This window comes from Perca fluviatilis, chromosome 10, assembly GCF_010015445.1.
Source record: "Perca fluviatilis chromosome 10, GENO_Pfluv_1.0, whole genome shotgun sequence".
Taxonomy (NCBI): Eukaryota; Metazoa; Chordata; class Actinopteri; order Perciformes; family Percidae; genus Perca; species Perca fluviatilis.
The window spans coordinates 8393269-8409604 of record NC_053121.1 but is presented as its reverse complement, the minus strand read 5'-3'; the positions used below and the strand labels follow the sequence as shown (position 1 = coordinate 8409604).

Here is a 16336-nt window from a genome sequence, read left to right as displayed (position 1 = left end):
GTGTTATATCATGTAATAAATACTTTTGATATTGAGGATTGATGTTTTTTATGTTGCATCGATGTTCTTAGCTATGGAGTTTTAAGAGCTGTTTTATGTTACATCATTGTTCCCACCTCACAGTGATTTTATAAGAGCTAGTAGGCCTAAATGTGGCAAGATGTTTTTATGCTACATTATTGTTCTCAGCCCACAGTTATTTTATAAGAGCTAGTAGGCCTAAATGAGACAAGATGTTGTGACAGGCTATTCTGTGGAGATTTGCAAAGCAGGACTTCCTTTGTTTACACAATTTATGTGTCTCTGATTATTCTTTCTGTACAAAATAAATATATTTTTTCTCCATAAAACAACCCTGTGAATAATGTCTAATATGGATACAATGACAGTAAAATTATTTATTAATGGTAACAAAATAGGCAGTTGACATTTTTATAGTGACACTTATATACACATATAAAGTAAAACTTGTATGGTAAATACTATCAGGGTATACTTACACCCTCTACTGTTGTAGTAGTAACTGCATAATGGTGTCCACAGACACAGATGTCCAGTAATCCGTTACAAGGCTCCTCACAATCCAGTGCACATGAAATTAGGAACAAGTCTTTGTTACATCAATGAGGTAGATCAAGGCCTCTTTGAAGGGAGCATAGTTGTAATTGACAGCACTGTCAAAAACAACTGAAAGGTGGGGGTAATAATGTGCGAAGTGCTGCTCTGCTCTCACTTTGTCTGCCTCAGACAGAAAGGGGTCACTTCCGAATGAAGATACTCTGGTGAGGGAGGATCCCATGTCCCTGTCATATATGTCAGCTGCAACTGTGGCATCTGGTAGAAGATCGGTTGTTATTTTTCTTGGTGTTCCAGTCCCTGCTAGGTGATTTGGTATCCCTCTCTCTTTAACAACACAAGAAATGTTTTTTGTGATGTTCAATGATAAAACACTTAAACTGAGTAACTTGTAATATTTGTAACTGAAATACTCTGGGAGCACCAGTGACAACCGGGAAAGACTGGGTGACAACCACGAAGAGGGTGGTGACATCTGGAGAGTCAGAAGACGGCCGGAGAGACGGCAACCCGGGGTGGAGAGGGTTGGCAGCCCAAACCACTTCTTTCGTAATGAAGAACCCAAAAGCAAGCTACAAAACCTACAAACGAAAGATACCCCCAGGGGTGCCCGAGAGGGGGGGAGGATGAGCACCCCAACAGGACGGACTCAATGATAATGACACAGGATAACGGAATAACGACATCGACAATACAGTGCATCTGCGGGAAGATCTGCAAGAATGAGAGGGGTTTAAAAATCCATCAAGGCAGAATGAGATGCTTGACAGCGGCAACGACGACACAACGCACAGAAGCGACTTCTGGTAAGACGCAGGAGGAGCCAGGCCTGGAGTCAACCCACAGTGCCCGGAGCCTCCTAGTTTCGTCAACACCTCCTGCCAGCAGCCCACCTGCCACCATAACCCAAGAGACAGCATCTCCCGACAATCCACAGGGCCTCCAAAGCCAGCAAGCTGCAGCCATAACAACTGGCTGTGCCCCTTCGGTCCAACCAAGAATACAGTGGCCCAAATCCTCCAAAAGAGTTGAGTGGCAACAATTTGAGGAAGATGTAAGCCAGGTCCTGGAAGTGACAGCCAAAGGGGATGTGGACCACCGACTGAGAATGATGACCACCCTTATAGTGAGCATCGCAGCTGAGCGATTTGGAACCAAGGCACCCAAGTGCTCCATCGGCATATACTCTCAGCCACAGAGTAAGGAAAATCCAAGGCCTCAGGGCAGAACTCAGGCTGCTAAAGAGGCAATACAAGTCAGCAGGGGAAGTCGAGAGAGCCGGCTTAGCGGACCTGAGAGCAATCCTAAGGAAACAACTCTTGACCTTACGGAGGGCAGAGTTCCACAGAAGGAGGTGGAAGGAGAGAGCCAGGAAAAGGGCAGCATTCTTGGCCAATCCATTCAAGTTGACCAAGCAGCTTCTTGGCCAAAAGAGGGCTGGCCGCCTCATCTGCTCCAAGGATGCCTTAAATTACCACCTCAAGGCCACATATAGTGACTCCAGCAGAGAACAACCGCTGGGTCCATGCGATGCACTGATAACACCACCAGAGCCTTCATCAGACTTCGACCTGAAGGAGCCCAGCCTAACGGAAGTGGAGGAAGTGGTGAGGAGAGCAAGAGCGAGCTCAGCACCAGGCCCAAGTGGAATGCCCTATAAGGTGTATAAGAACTGCCCAAAGCTACTACATCGGCTTTGGAGGGCCCTGAAGGTGATCTGGAGGAGAGGGAAGATCGCCCAGCCATGGAGGTATGCTGAAGGAGTGTGCATACCAAAAGAGGAGAAGTCTGAGAACATCGACCAGTTTCGGGTCATCTCCTTGCTCAGTGTGGAGAGTAAAATCTTCTTCAGCATTGTGGCCAAGAGGCTCTCCAACTTCCTGTTGAGCAATAAGTACATCGACACATCGGTGCAAAAGGGAGGTATACCAGGAGTTCCTGGTTGTCTGGAACACACAGGCGTGGTAACTCAGCTCATCAGGGAAGCAAGAGAAGGCAGAGGGGATCTGGCTGTACTGTGGCTGGACCTTACCAACGCCTATGGCTCAATACCCCACATGCTGGTGAAGGTCGCACTGGAGAAACACCATGTACCGCAGAAGGTGAAAGATCTCATCCTGGACTATTACAGTAAGTTCAGCTTGAGAGTCTCCACTGGTCAACTGACATCTGATTGGCACCAGCTTGAGGTGGGGATAATCACTGGCTGTACCATCTCAGTGACCCTTTTCGCGCTGGCAATGAACATGCTTGTCAAGGCAGCGGAAACCGAGTGCAGAGGCCCCCTCAGCAAGTCTGGAGTAAGGCAACCTCCCATAAGAGCATTCATGGACGACCTTACAGTGACAACAGCGGCAGTACCAGGAGCCAGGTGGATCCTCCAGGGGTTGGAGAGACTCACGGCATGGGCACGCATGAGCTTCAAACCTTCAAAGTCGAGGTCTCTGGTTCTAAAGAAAGGGAAGGTCACAGACAGATTCCGCTTCAGGCTGGGAGAACACCAGATCCCGTCAGTCACAGAGACACCAGTGAAGAGCCTTGGGAAGGTCTTCAACTGTAGCCTGAACGACAGAGACTCCATCAAGGCAACCGGTGCTGACCTGGAGGGATGGTTGAGAACAGTGGATAAGTCTGGGCTTCCTGGAAGATTCAAAGCTTGGGTTTACCAGCATAGAATCCTCCCAAGAATCCTCTGGCCTTTGCTTATCTATGAGGTCCCGATGACTGTGGTGGAAGGTTTTGAGCAAAAGGTGAGCACCTATCTACGCAGATGGCTGGGTCTGCCGCGTAGCCTAAGTAACATCGGGCTATATGGGAACACCAACAAGCTCAGACTCCCTTTTTAGCTCAGTCAGGGAGGAGTTCATTGTTGCACGGGCACGGGAACACCTGCAGTACTCTGGATCCAGAGATGCCAAAGTGTCCGGCGCAGGGATTGTTGTGAGAATAGGGAGGAAGTGGAGGGCCGCCGAGGTAGTCCACCAAGCAGAGACTCGGCTGAAACACAAGGCCATACTTGGAACAGTGGCGCAAGGCAGAGCTGGACTTGGGAGCTTAACAGCGACCCGATATGACTCTGCCAGCGGAAAGGAGAGGCAGAGGCTGGTACAGGAGGAGGTGCGAGCTTCAGTCGAGGAAGAGCGAACTAGCAGAGCAGTGGCCATGCGGCAGCAAGGCGCCTGGAAGAAGTGGGAGCAGGCGATGGAGCGAAGTGTCACCTGGAAGGACATCTGGAAGTGGAACCCCCAGAGGATCAAATTTTTGATTCAAGGGGTCTATGATGTCCTTCCAAGTCCATCCAATCTGTGCACATGGGGCAAAATAGACACCTGCATGCCCCCTTTGTTCCAAAATAGGAACATTAGAACACATCCTGAGCAGCTGCTCCAAGGCGCTGGGTGAGGGCCGGTATCAATGGAGGCATGACCAGGTCCTCAAATCCATCGCTGAGGCAATCAGCAAGGGGATCAAGGACAGCCGATACACCCAAGCTACAGCCAATGCCATTCACTTCATCAGGGAAGGACAAAAGCCAGAGAAGACACAGAATAACTGCTCTGTAGGTTTGCTCTCCACGGCCCGAGACTGGGCGATGACAGTCAACCTGGAAAGGCAGCTGAAAATCCCAACACACATCGCCAGTCCAAATTGAGACCTGACATCATCTTGGTCTCTGAGGCCACAAAACAATTGATCCTGTTAGAGCTGACAGTGCCCTGGGAAGAAAGGATGGAGGAGGCGCAAGAGAGAAAGAGGGAGAAATATCAAGAACTGGTGGAGAATTGTCGGAGGAATGGATGGAGGACCAGGTGTACACCAGTAGAGGTGGGCAGTAGGGGGTTTGCCAGTCACTCCCTGAGCAAGGCCTATGGCATGCTGGGCATAACAGGTGCTAGCCGAAGAAGAGCTATAGGCAACAACGTGGAGGCAGCAGAAAAAGCATCCAGATGGCTCTGGTTAAAGAGGGGAGAGCAGTGGGGGCAGTAGAATGCCACTTGGACACGGGGTCTGATCAGCCTTGGTCGGGTCGCCAGGACAAGGGTGTCTGTTGCAAGACCCGAAACACCCAGTGACTCCTGGAAACAACACTGATGATGTGTCCAAGGTTGTGCATCAGAAGATGTATTTGTAACTGTAAGGGAAATGTGACATACCTGGAATCCTGTGAGCATTCCATGATTGCACAAATCTGTTTATGCCAATCTGGCACATCTGGCAGGTCAGATTAGATGTGCAGAACCTTATCAGACTGTCCTCCATATCTATTGCTTCCTGATCTTGTAGCTGGATGAGGGCCTCCTTTAGTGGATAATTCACTCTGTTGTTAATTTCTGGCCACATCCTTTCCACTGTGTGATTCTGTGTTGTTTTTTAAAGGTGATGATAGAGGTCTGTTAACAATGTGTTTCTATGTTATTAACAGTTGGGAACTAGTGAATAGACTAAGAATAACTTTGTTGTGTAAAATCCCCAAGACCACACAATGTTGAAAACATCATAAGAAAAAGTTCTGTATTCAAAATCCTAGAATAAGTATTATCTGAAGTACTGATTGTAACCACTCTTGAAAATTGGCCCAGGATATATTTGAAATTATTAGATTACTCATTATGTAGTGGAGTATAAAGTAGCAGGACATGGATATGCTCAAGTAAAGTACAAGTTCCTCAGACTTGTACTTAAGTGAATTACTTGGCTTAATATACTTAGTTACTTTTCACCAATGGTGTAATGTAGATGCAGATGGTTGACATTACCCTTGTTGACTGTGTTTGAAGGTATGGCTGTCTTTGCTGGTTGTGTCTATATTCTGACAGCCTCTCTTGCATGTAGAGGCACGTACCCCAACTGAGGACAGGTAGCCTGTCATCATTTTACGATCATTGATCCAGTCTGTTAAAACACACACACACACACACACACACACACACACACACACACACACACACACACACACACACACACACACACACACACACACACACACACACACACACACACACACAATTGTTTGTCTACCATCAAATAGCCTAGGTCTAGTACAGTGGTGTAGTCTAGTTTTTTGTAGCGAGTATACTGTGATTTTTCCCTCCCAACCTCATGCACCCCATCCCAGAGCGACGTCCATAAGCACCACTACAGTCACTAATACATACAGTATGCATGTACATGTAATATAGAGCATTCTGAAGGACTGCTTAGGCTGTGTGTTATCAACACTGCAAAGACTTTAACAGCCAATGACAGTTACAGGTGGGCAAGGGCGTCACTTTGTGTTGAACAGTGGTGGGGACATTTAACGGCTCAGATTAGAGTTGTGACAAAACACAAAACACAGCATATGATAGGCTACGTTACAATCATGACTATGTCTCCAAAGCAAGTAGTGTTATATCAAAGAAATTTCGCTGCTAATGGAGTTTAGTTAACAATGTAGATATGCATGGAGTCCATTCAAGGCAGAGAAATGCAGGACTGTTGTGCAAATAAGCAATGTAGCTTATGTAGCTACATAAGCTACATTAATGTAGCTTATAATGTATGTATAATGTAGCTTGAAATTTAGCTTGCTATGCTAACACTAACGGTAATGTTAAAGTTAGCATAGCAAACTAGCGATTTTTAAAAACATTTCAATTAATAACATGGTTGCAAATATATATGTAGAGGACTGTGTAGAGCACAAAACAAGACTTTAGTAATTTTTTAATCAATTCTTTAAGCCGAAAATACTTACATTTATGGGTCTCTCTAGTCGACCTGGGAGCCATCGTTCCTTGTTGCGCAATGTGTCTGGATACCCCTTGCTGGCCAAGTAAGCTTGAGTCCTTACTTGGCTCTAAGGGGTATGTAGCCCTTCCCCTTAGCCCTACCCCTTGATCAAAATGAGTATTGGGACAGCCCTGATTCTCATGTGAACGTGCAAAACTAAGGGGTAGGGGTAAGGGGAAGGGGTAAGACAGAGAAATGAGAAGCAGCCTTAGTCTTTGTTCCCCATTTACTCCTCCCTCTCCCTGTCTTTCTTATTGTCTCTCACCCTGGCTTTCTCACCGTACCTTAAGCTTTGTTCAAATAGACGATAGCAGGGTTGCTTTCATAGACACTGGGTGGTCCTGGCTCAAACTTTGCTAAAAACTAGTTGACCTATGGGAACACAATACAAGGAAAACAAGGGATACTAGCCATTAACTTATTCTTTCACTAGACTTCTTTCTAGTTGCTCTTTTACTCACACTCAAGAACACACCTGCAAACCTTTTGAAATATGAAAGCCGGCATTTTCCAAATGTGTTTCAAAATGTGCAGTGTGTGGCCACGCTGGCTGCGCAAGGCTCATTGTGGATGATTTCATCCTTGGTCTGTGGTATCCTTCAAGCCAATTACTTCCTCTTCCGCCTTCTTCAAAAACACACTTGAAACCAGAAAGCCACCATATTTTTTTACAGGAGAGAAGGACAAGGACACAAACAGAAGAAGAAAAAAAACAGAGACTTTCCCCTTTGCTGCAGTTGTTAATGTTTTACCTAAGAGACGTCACAAGCAGTGTTTCCTGCTTTTGTAGACTCCAAGACCAGATGTCCTGTGTGTTTGCTGTAGATGCCCACAGTGATTACTACAGTGTCGGAGAAGACTGTGTGAGTTGGTACACATTTAGGGTTTTGGACAGTGTGAACAGGGCTACAGAGGAAATCAGGCACTTCTGCGTTGGCTTCACTTTTCAGACCTGGAAGTTGCTGCCTGCTTTCTACACATACAGATGAATGCTGTTGTTGCTAAAGTGCACAGATAAGGAATCATGCAATGAATTCAGTGAAACTGTTATTTTTTGTAAATAATTGATGTCAATTTTAAAATGTATTCTGGGTAATAGGGAACGCATGTGTTAATAGCAATTGGGAAGCAGGTAGATTCTTTACAATCATTGATTTGCGGACACAGGGTGGGATTAAATAAATGTATTCTTCCCACTCCTTGTGGTGTTTCCCAATTTCCTTTGCTTTGATTATTTATTATTATTATTTTTAATATATTTTTTATCTTGTTATTTTTTATTTCAATTATTATTTCTTATTCTTGTTTCTGTTCTTCACATATTTCAAAAATAAAGACTTTAAATCAAAAAATTCAATCTATCAATCAAAAACGCTTTAGGGTTAAGGTGTGTTTATTTGTATGTGATTGTCCATTAAAGATTCATGGTTTATGGGCATGTAATTTCCAACAAACATGAACCATACGCTCCTGGCAAAGGGAAGAACGTTACACATGTTAACTTAGGGTTAGGAATAAATTGGTGGTTATTAGAGTACATGTAAGGAAAACTCTGCTTTCGAAGCAATTGTACGGTGGCCCTGAGAGGCCACAGCACGCAACTAAAAGAAAACGCACGCAAATAAAACACAGCACGCAAATAAAACACAACACGCAACTAAAAGAAAACACACGCAAATAAAACACAACACGCAACTAAAACACAACACGCAACTAAAACAAAGCACGCAAACTAAAAGACAACGCACGCAAATAAAACAGCACGAAAATAAAACACAGCACGCAACTAAAACACAGCACACAAATAAAACACAGCACGCAAATAAAACACAGCACGCAACCAGGGGACACTTTTAAGTGATGCACACATGCCTCAACCATTGATGTTTCCAGTACATAGACAGTTTTCGGAGTTGAGAAGCTCCATAAAGTGACGGGACAGCCAGCAGGCGCCTGCCGGGGATGGCAGCTCGTTGCTCGGCCAGGAATGCTCAGAGACCCCGCTCTAAGCTGGAGGTCTCTCAGACCGCTCTCGTAAATGAGACGCTTTTATTTCGCCGTTGATGGATCGTTTGTTTAAATATCACAACACATCATGTCCATCATAAGATCAACGGGAACCTGTGGTTAACGGCCTTTTCGGAGTTAAACTTCACAAGCGCCTGCAGGCTTAACAACCTCGCTCGGTTCGCTAGTCTCGGTTCGGAGCATGTGTGTTAATGTGTGTTAACGTGCACTAACCTCTTACTGCCGTAGTGCCCACTTTCGACACCTATGTTAAAACACTTACTGGAAATGACCATTGACATATATATAAAATGACGAGCGGGATGGGCATGACAAACGCAACCCATGGCAGCTGATTGAACGATCGCGTCAAATGGGTCTGGCTGGTCCCTAATTTCAAAACAGACTGTCATGGTGGCTCGTTCAGAATACGATCTCATATTGTACTAAAATAGTTCACTGAAACGTGTTTCTGAAAAGATTTTAAGTGAGAAATAGGCCATGCAGTTGCTGAATCAGTTTAAAAGATTTTCGTCAGATTTTGAGAGACACCGAGCCGACCGCTCCTCAAGTGGAGTGGGGTGCCGCTGCAGGTCACGTCACGTGCAGAAATGTGCATTCAATATGTTAATTTTAGCTATATGCTGAAGTATATTCTGGAGTGTTAAAGATTAAAAGAAAAAATAACAAAAACCGTCCAGAACCGAAAACCGTGACCCTAAAACCGTGATACGAACCGAACCGTGGGTTTTGTGAACCGTACCACCCCTAGTGCTGTGTTTTAGTTGCGTGCTGTGTTTTATTTGCGTGCTGTGTTTTAGTTGCGTGCTGTGTTTTAGTTGCGTGCGTTTTCTTTTAGTTGCATGCTGTTTTATTTGCGTGCGTTTTCTTTTAGTTGCGTGCTGTGGCCTCTCAGGGCCACCGTACAACTGTATTGATGGATGAATTAAACGTGTTTGTAGGTAAAGTCTTATAATATTGCAACGTGATGCAGTATGTTTGAGGCGATCTTTGAATAGTTTATTGAACATTACAGTCAAACTAACAAACTTTCTGAGATGCTTGGGGCTAAAAAGGTAGCTATGTTAGTAAAAATGTCTATGGGCAAGAGAACGAATAAACGTGTGTGCGTGTGTGTGTGTGTTTGTGGCATGCGCGCATGTGGACCCGACATTCCTAATCCTCTGGAGCATTTCATGCTTCTGGTGGTGAGTTCACAGCCCTCCCGTCAACAGAGAACTGTCATCCGAACTAGTTACAGGATCATGTTCAGTGGCGAAGTAAGTTCTCCCATTAGCATGAAACAATTTGGCCGCCACTAGCTGAACCCAAACATTATTTGTTCCAAACCACCTGTGGGGCATTTTCTGAGTTGATTGGACAACTGTTGCAATTTATCAGTGCATTCCAGACTTTCATGTCCAAACCTCATAGCATAACCCATAGTAGTGTTCAGTCTGTATGCATGTCAATTTTTTATTCGGTTTATATTTAAACTGGTTAAATCTGCATTTTAGGTTTTCAGGCATCATTTTCGGTCTTTTTGTGGCTCGACTCAGATTTTAGATGTTTTATTTAGAATGGGAGCCCCATGCATAACTGAAGGTAATTCAAAATGAATATCCTTTTCATGATGACGATGATAAGATCTCACTATGCGTCGCTAAAACGCTTTATTTGCTTTGATTGCATGTCATGTTATAAATATGTGTGTTCGTCAAAGGCTCTTTCATGTTACAGCATCACAAAACACGACTGCAGGGTCAAAACCCCTTTGAACAGGGCCAGCATAAATAGAAAATGCAGATCTGTGTACATATATAAACATGTCTTTATGGTGGGAAGAAACCGGAGCACCCGGAGGAAACCCACGCAAGCATGGGGAGAACATGCAAACTCCACACAGAAAGGCCTGGGACGACCCAGAACCTTCTTGCTGTGAGGCAGAAGTAACCTAACCACTGAGCCACCGTGCTGCCTAGGGAGTAGTATGAAAGGCCGAAAATCTGCGTAGGGAGGTTGGTTGGGTGGGGATCGTTTCCTGCATGTCAGGTTTCCTTTCCCCATTCTTTTTTTCCTAAACCCCAGAGACCGTGTAAGAAATAAAAATAATCAGTCAAGCTGGCTGTGCTGTATGAGGATACAAATTATAGTTGAATAGTATTGTGTGTTTAGTGTGTTTAGTGGAAGAGCACTGTGACAGCTTAGTCATGCAAAATGAGAAAAGGATACTGTTGTACGTGCAGAAAGCAGCACTGTATGACGTTGGTCAGAAAGCAACAAGAGTGCAGCAACGAAGTTAATATCAGTTTGATATCAGTTTGACCATGAAAGTAAGTTACTTCTCAATCTGTGACGGACAACAGTGGTGCATTGTTCTTTCTGACCATCAGCATAGTTAAAGTCTGCCTAACAACTGATGAAGAGGGCGTGTGCCAAAAGACTGGGACCAGTCTGTGCACCAACCAGGGGAGGCTAAGTCTAAACCACGGTACTCCTCCAACTTTTAATAAACAAATCAAAATGCTCTTAGAGACTGATCTATGAATTCATGTATAAGCCAGAAAATTCAGTCTGATGAGAGAAGCCTGTGTGCCTGCTCAACTCGGACCCGTGTACATGTTTATGCTCTTATGATTTTACTTAAATAAATACGTGTTAAACTTTTAAATCCTCTCCTTGCCTACTTAGTGGATTTTTGAACCGCACAACCGCGGATTCTTTCCCGCGTGTGACGTTTCCTTTCCCCGTTCTCCAACCTCCGTGTTCCCATTACGTGCTGACCACCATGTACCTCCGTGTTCCCATTTCGTGGTGACCACCACAAAATAAACGAGAAAAACGTGTCTGTGTACACGAATCAATAGATGAAAAATTACGTGACCATTTCACAAACTGCCGTGAGACCGTATTGAGTGTAAACATGCTAACTGGCAGGCTGATTGACAAGACACAGGATATCAATATATTGGGAAATCCCATCTGATAAATAAATGATATTTTAGAATATCAACTTAACCAAATAGCTTTTAACATAGTCACACAGGAGCCTAACCCACCTATGCCACTTTCCCTCACATTATATGACTCAACTCACTTTTTTAGGTTTTTCATTGCTATTTGTGGACTGGTAGGCTACATTTTCTAAAACCAACCTGGTCAAGGTTCCCAACTAGCTGAGCCAATACGAGAAGGTGAAGTCTGCAGACCACTGATTGGTCACAGAGAACAGTAACTAGCGCGACACCAGACATCCTGTACAATCCTACAATTTTTAAACAACCCAGCTACTGTCACTAGGGGGCCGCAATTTATTTAATCACTCAACCCAGATTTTTAAAAATGGCAGCCTGCATAACTAGGCCAAATAATACACTGTACAATGGAAAAAGTGCAGACTAGAGTCCTGCGCAGGACTGTTTTTTTAATCCCGCTCCTGCCCGCCCGCTCCCAGTAGACTTCTGACCATTACCACCCGCTGCCGCAGTGTGTGTTCTGCTCCTGCCTGTTCCGCCAATGTGTGTGTTGTGTTCCGCCCAGGCGCGGATTAATGCACAGGCTTGTGTAGGGGCCCCAGATTGGCCAGAGAATTTATTAGGGGTCCAAGCCCGAGTCTGCAAGAACTGGCGGTAGCAAGAGCTATGCCGTTCGCACAGCAGGGCTGTGGAACTCTATTGTTTTTCTAAGGATTATTCATCATCATATTATTATTCTCTGCCTAGAACTCTGACTACAGCCTAAACTGTACATGGTGTGGGGTTGGTATTTTCAGGACTGGTCTAAAACTCCGCAAGGACCTCAGGCGCAAAAATTGACCCACTTCCATCACTAGGTGGCGCTATAGCAGAAAAAACACGTTTGGCCCTATAACTCCCACACCGTATACCCGGCATTCAAAAACCATACATCCACGCGTTCCCTGGATCCAACTGAATCACGTGATTATCAGTGTTGGTCATTTTACTTTCAAAAAGTAATTAGTTACAGTTACAAATTACTTCTCCCAAAAAGTAATTGAGTTAGTAACTCAGTTACCACATTGTAAAAGTAATTAGTTACTCAGCAAAGTAACTGTGACGTTATTTTTTATAATGCTATTATGTTCTATAACATCTTTAACGAAAAATATGTTTATATTAACTGATTGAAGAATAAAAACACTATATACAGTATTTTATTTTTATTTGGTATTTAGGATATGTTGTTTTCAACAACATAACTTGCAATCAATGTGTTCAGCTCGGCCTTGGTCGCTGGAGCTCACGCTAGCTGCATTTGGGCTTGGGGTTGGGTTAGCAGCAGCAACAAGTGTTGTGTTAGCATGTGTTGATGTGAGGGGCTTCATAAGATTTGAGTTGCTTGAGGCAGACGTGGATAAATTATTTTTTTCCTGGGCATAGCGTGCATGTTACATAAACATTCTTGCCTTTAATTTCAATGAGCGGTAGTAGTGCGCCGGGTACTTCCGGTTCGAAGCGCTAACTTTGTTTCCCTGGCGTCGCCATCGCGCCGGTTTTTTTTGTGTTTAGTGGTAGTCAGAGCGAGCAGTGAGACAGCGTGAGCAGGGCATCCGCCCACCCAGCCAATCATCATCGCATTTGCAACGGTGTCATCATCCCCACCCCCTGTTCTCTCCAGGCAGCTGATGTGTAGCCAAAGCCTGACAGCTCGCGCTTCATTCAACCAAATTGTAGTAACGTGCCACTTTACATTCTCAGTAACGATAACGCCGTTGCAACGATGGGAAAAGTAATTAATTAGATTACTCCATTACTGAAAAAATAACACCGTTAGTAATGCCGTTATACTTAAATGCCGTTACTCCCAACACTGGTGATTATAGGCCACGCCCATTTCCGCCTGACTTTTATGCGTGAAAAATCGCGATTTATCAAAAACCTACTTTTTCGAACTCCTCCTAGACCGTGCGACCGATCTGCAAGAAACTTGGACCGGAGCATCTCCAGATTGACCTAACAAAAAGTTGTAAAAAAGATTTTTTATACGAAATTTTTTTGAAATATAACGCACAAACTCATTTATGAAGCTAACTATGAAAACACCAACTTTGCCATATCTCGGCCAAAATGAAAGCTATCAACGCCAACCTTTAGATTATTCTTTGCCATGACCCTCTGGAGGTCGCCCAATGCGTTTTACGAAAATTGTTCACTAGGGGGCGCTACAAGTACAAAATGTTTATATCTCATGAACGGCTCATCCGATTTTTACGAAATTTGATGGGTGCCATCCAGGGGCAATCCTGAGGCCAACCCTAGAGTGGGGTACTGAGGGGTCAAAGTGGGCGTGGCCTATGGCACCGAAGGGGACCCAAGTCTAGATTCACCACTTACACTAATGTGAACAACTTTAAATTTACAGGGTACATGGACAATGGGCCATGGACCACACCTACTAAAAATTACACATGTGGACCACTAGGTGGCGCTATAATGTTTTTTTGTCTTTAACTCCCACATTACACATTAGAAATTTTTACATCAACGTGTTCCTTGAATCAAGCTTAATTACCTAATGTAGGCCACGCCCATTCCACTTAAAGGTTTTTTGCAATATCGCCCAATGCGCAAAACCAACGTTTTCGAACTCGTCCTAGGCCGTGTGACCAATCTGCACGAAACCTTGTAGATAGCATCTCCAGATAGACCTGACCAAAAGTTTTACAAAGAATTTTGCTATGTTAAAGTATGCACATTTGACGACCAAACAAATTTTCCTAGCTACCTACCACACACATATCATATCTCAGCCAAATTAAATGTTATCAGCAAAGGACTGCAGATCCTTTTTCAACATCCCACTACAATGCTCTGTACCAAATGTGGCAAAGATTGGCCTTTCGGGGGCGCTATAAGCAACGTTTATTTGTTTTGGCCAATAACTCAATGCATTTAAATGAGAAATTTGCAAATGCAATATCTCTGCCACAGTAAAAGCAATCAACACGAAACTTGTGACGCTCATTCGGCATGCCGCTCTGAGGCTCTGCACCAAATTTGGCGGATATCAGCCATTAGGGGGCGCTATGGTCAACATATACCCGTTTGGGCCTTTTAACCCCTTCTGAGGTCGAGCATGTTGTATACAACGCCAAACGGCACTTCTGATTCATAACTTTATAACTTAATAATTATAGTCAAAACTTAGAGTCTTTTGGAGCTAAAAGCTAACAATCGCCCCTTTCTGCTAATGTTTTTGTCTTCCTAGCCCTTACAGAAGGTTTTGCATCCAGCCTTGAAGTCCAGAGTTTTTCGGGTCTTTGTGAAATTAATCCTTAAAGTTACATCCAAGATTGATACACTGTGTGTAAGAAATGTTAATAGTTTGTCCTTTATGAGTTATAATGTTCAATATGTTTATTTTTGCACTGGATGACTCCAAATATATAGAACTGTAGATGTGTTGCTTGTTCGGTATGCCGCTCTGAGGATTTGTACCAAATTTGGCAAAGATCGGCCATTAGTGGGCGCTATAACCAACGTATAAGAGTTTTGCCCTGTTAATCAATGTTAATGGGATATTTGCAATGGGAATGTATCACAGACCTTGCAGCTCACACTTCTCAATATTTACTGATGTTTATCTCCTAGCGTTACGTTTTGGTTTTCGCTTTTGCGTGCTCCCCTGGTGTTCTACAATAAACAAACTTCTTAACCCACCTGACAAAGTTTCTACAACCTTCACAGTGGACAAATGTAACTCTTATCTCCCACTTTTTCAATCCAAAATCAACACCATTCATAGTCGCTGATACCGTGCAACTAAACATTGCAGTTGGTGCTAAGTGGAGCGTCTGTCATAGTGTGATTGGTTATGTTGGTGGCATTGATTCTTAATTTCCCACGAAGCTGATCGCGGTTACGTGCCAGTTAAACTTCTGATCTCCAATCCTATCTGTATTTGTGAGAAGTGGCGGTGTCCTGAGTTGAAAGCCTACTTTACGGCTTTATTATGAAGTTAATAGGCACGTGTGTTCGTGTCAGCCGCTGTCCATTTCCTAAGGTTTTGAAATGCAAACAACTTTTTTTTTTTTAAACGAAGTGCGCCAGTGAGCACCCACGGAGGAAAACATCAATCGGCGCCTATGACACCATTTACAACAACCTGACCACCTCCCCTGCTCTTTCAACCACCACACCTGCCTCCCCCCCTCCACCCACTCATTCACTCTCTCATTTCTCTCTGCTGTTCCCTGTGGTCAGGGGGGTTAAGAAATTTGTTTATAGTAGAGAATTGTTAAAGGTAGTCTGTATATGAATGGAAATGAACTGTTAACCACTACATTTGCAATGGCAGAGTACTGCAGACCTTGTGCATCAGGCCTCTTGATATTCACCAACGTTTGCCCCCCCCCCCTACGTTATGCTTCAGGTCCCGCATTGGTGCAGCTTCCCGGGTCATCGGGGGCGACTGGCGCGGCTCATCCCCGACGCCCCGGGGATGACTGGCATTGGAGAAGACTGGCATCGGAGGCTTGGGCACCGTCCTAACTGCTTGCAGTTCTAGTTTGTATTTTTGTTTTGTTTGTAATGTTCAATTTATCATTTTACATTTGTGTGTGTGTGGCAAAGTGACATTGTATTCATTTCACTTATTTTAGAACGTGTTGTTGGCTGTGGTTTGCTTAGGTTGTTTTATTTCCTTTCGTTTCCCTGTCTTTTAACGCACTAACAGATTTCATGTTCCTGAACATTGATTTTATCCCTCCAACACAACACCCCTCAAGGTTGCTGTAGGAGAAAGGGGCGGGGCACAGAGAGAAGGGAGTAAAGGAGTGTTAAAGTGTTTGGCTGGTGTTTAACTATATGCACCGTGTGTGTTTGCTGATTTTCTTTTGAAACCTAGCTAGGCGAAGCTAACAGTCACTTACAGTACTGATCAAGGGCAGCGCTCCTAAATCCCGGGACCCATATGCAGAGTTTGCGGGGGGGCAGTGCCCTGCTGGCTGAATCGGGTAATT

At 44.2% G+C, this 16336-nt stretch overlaps 1 pseudogene; it reads left to right on the top strand.

The window, feature by feature from the left end:
• Positions 1-1687: 1687 nt before the first annotated feature.
• LOC120567403 lies at positions 1688-4563 on the top strand (annotated as a pseudogene).
• Positions 4564-16336: the final 11773 nt, after the last annotated feature.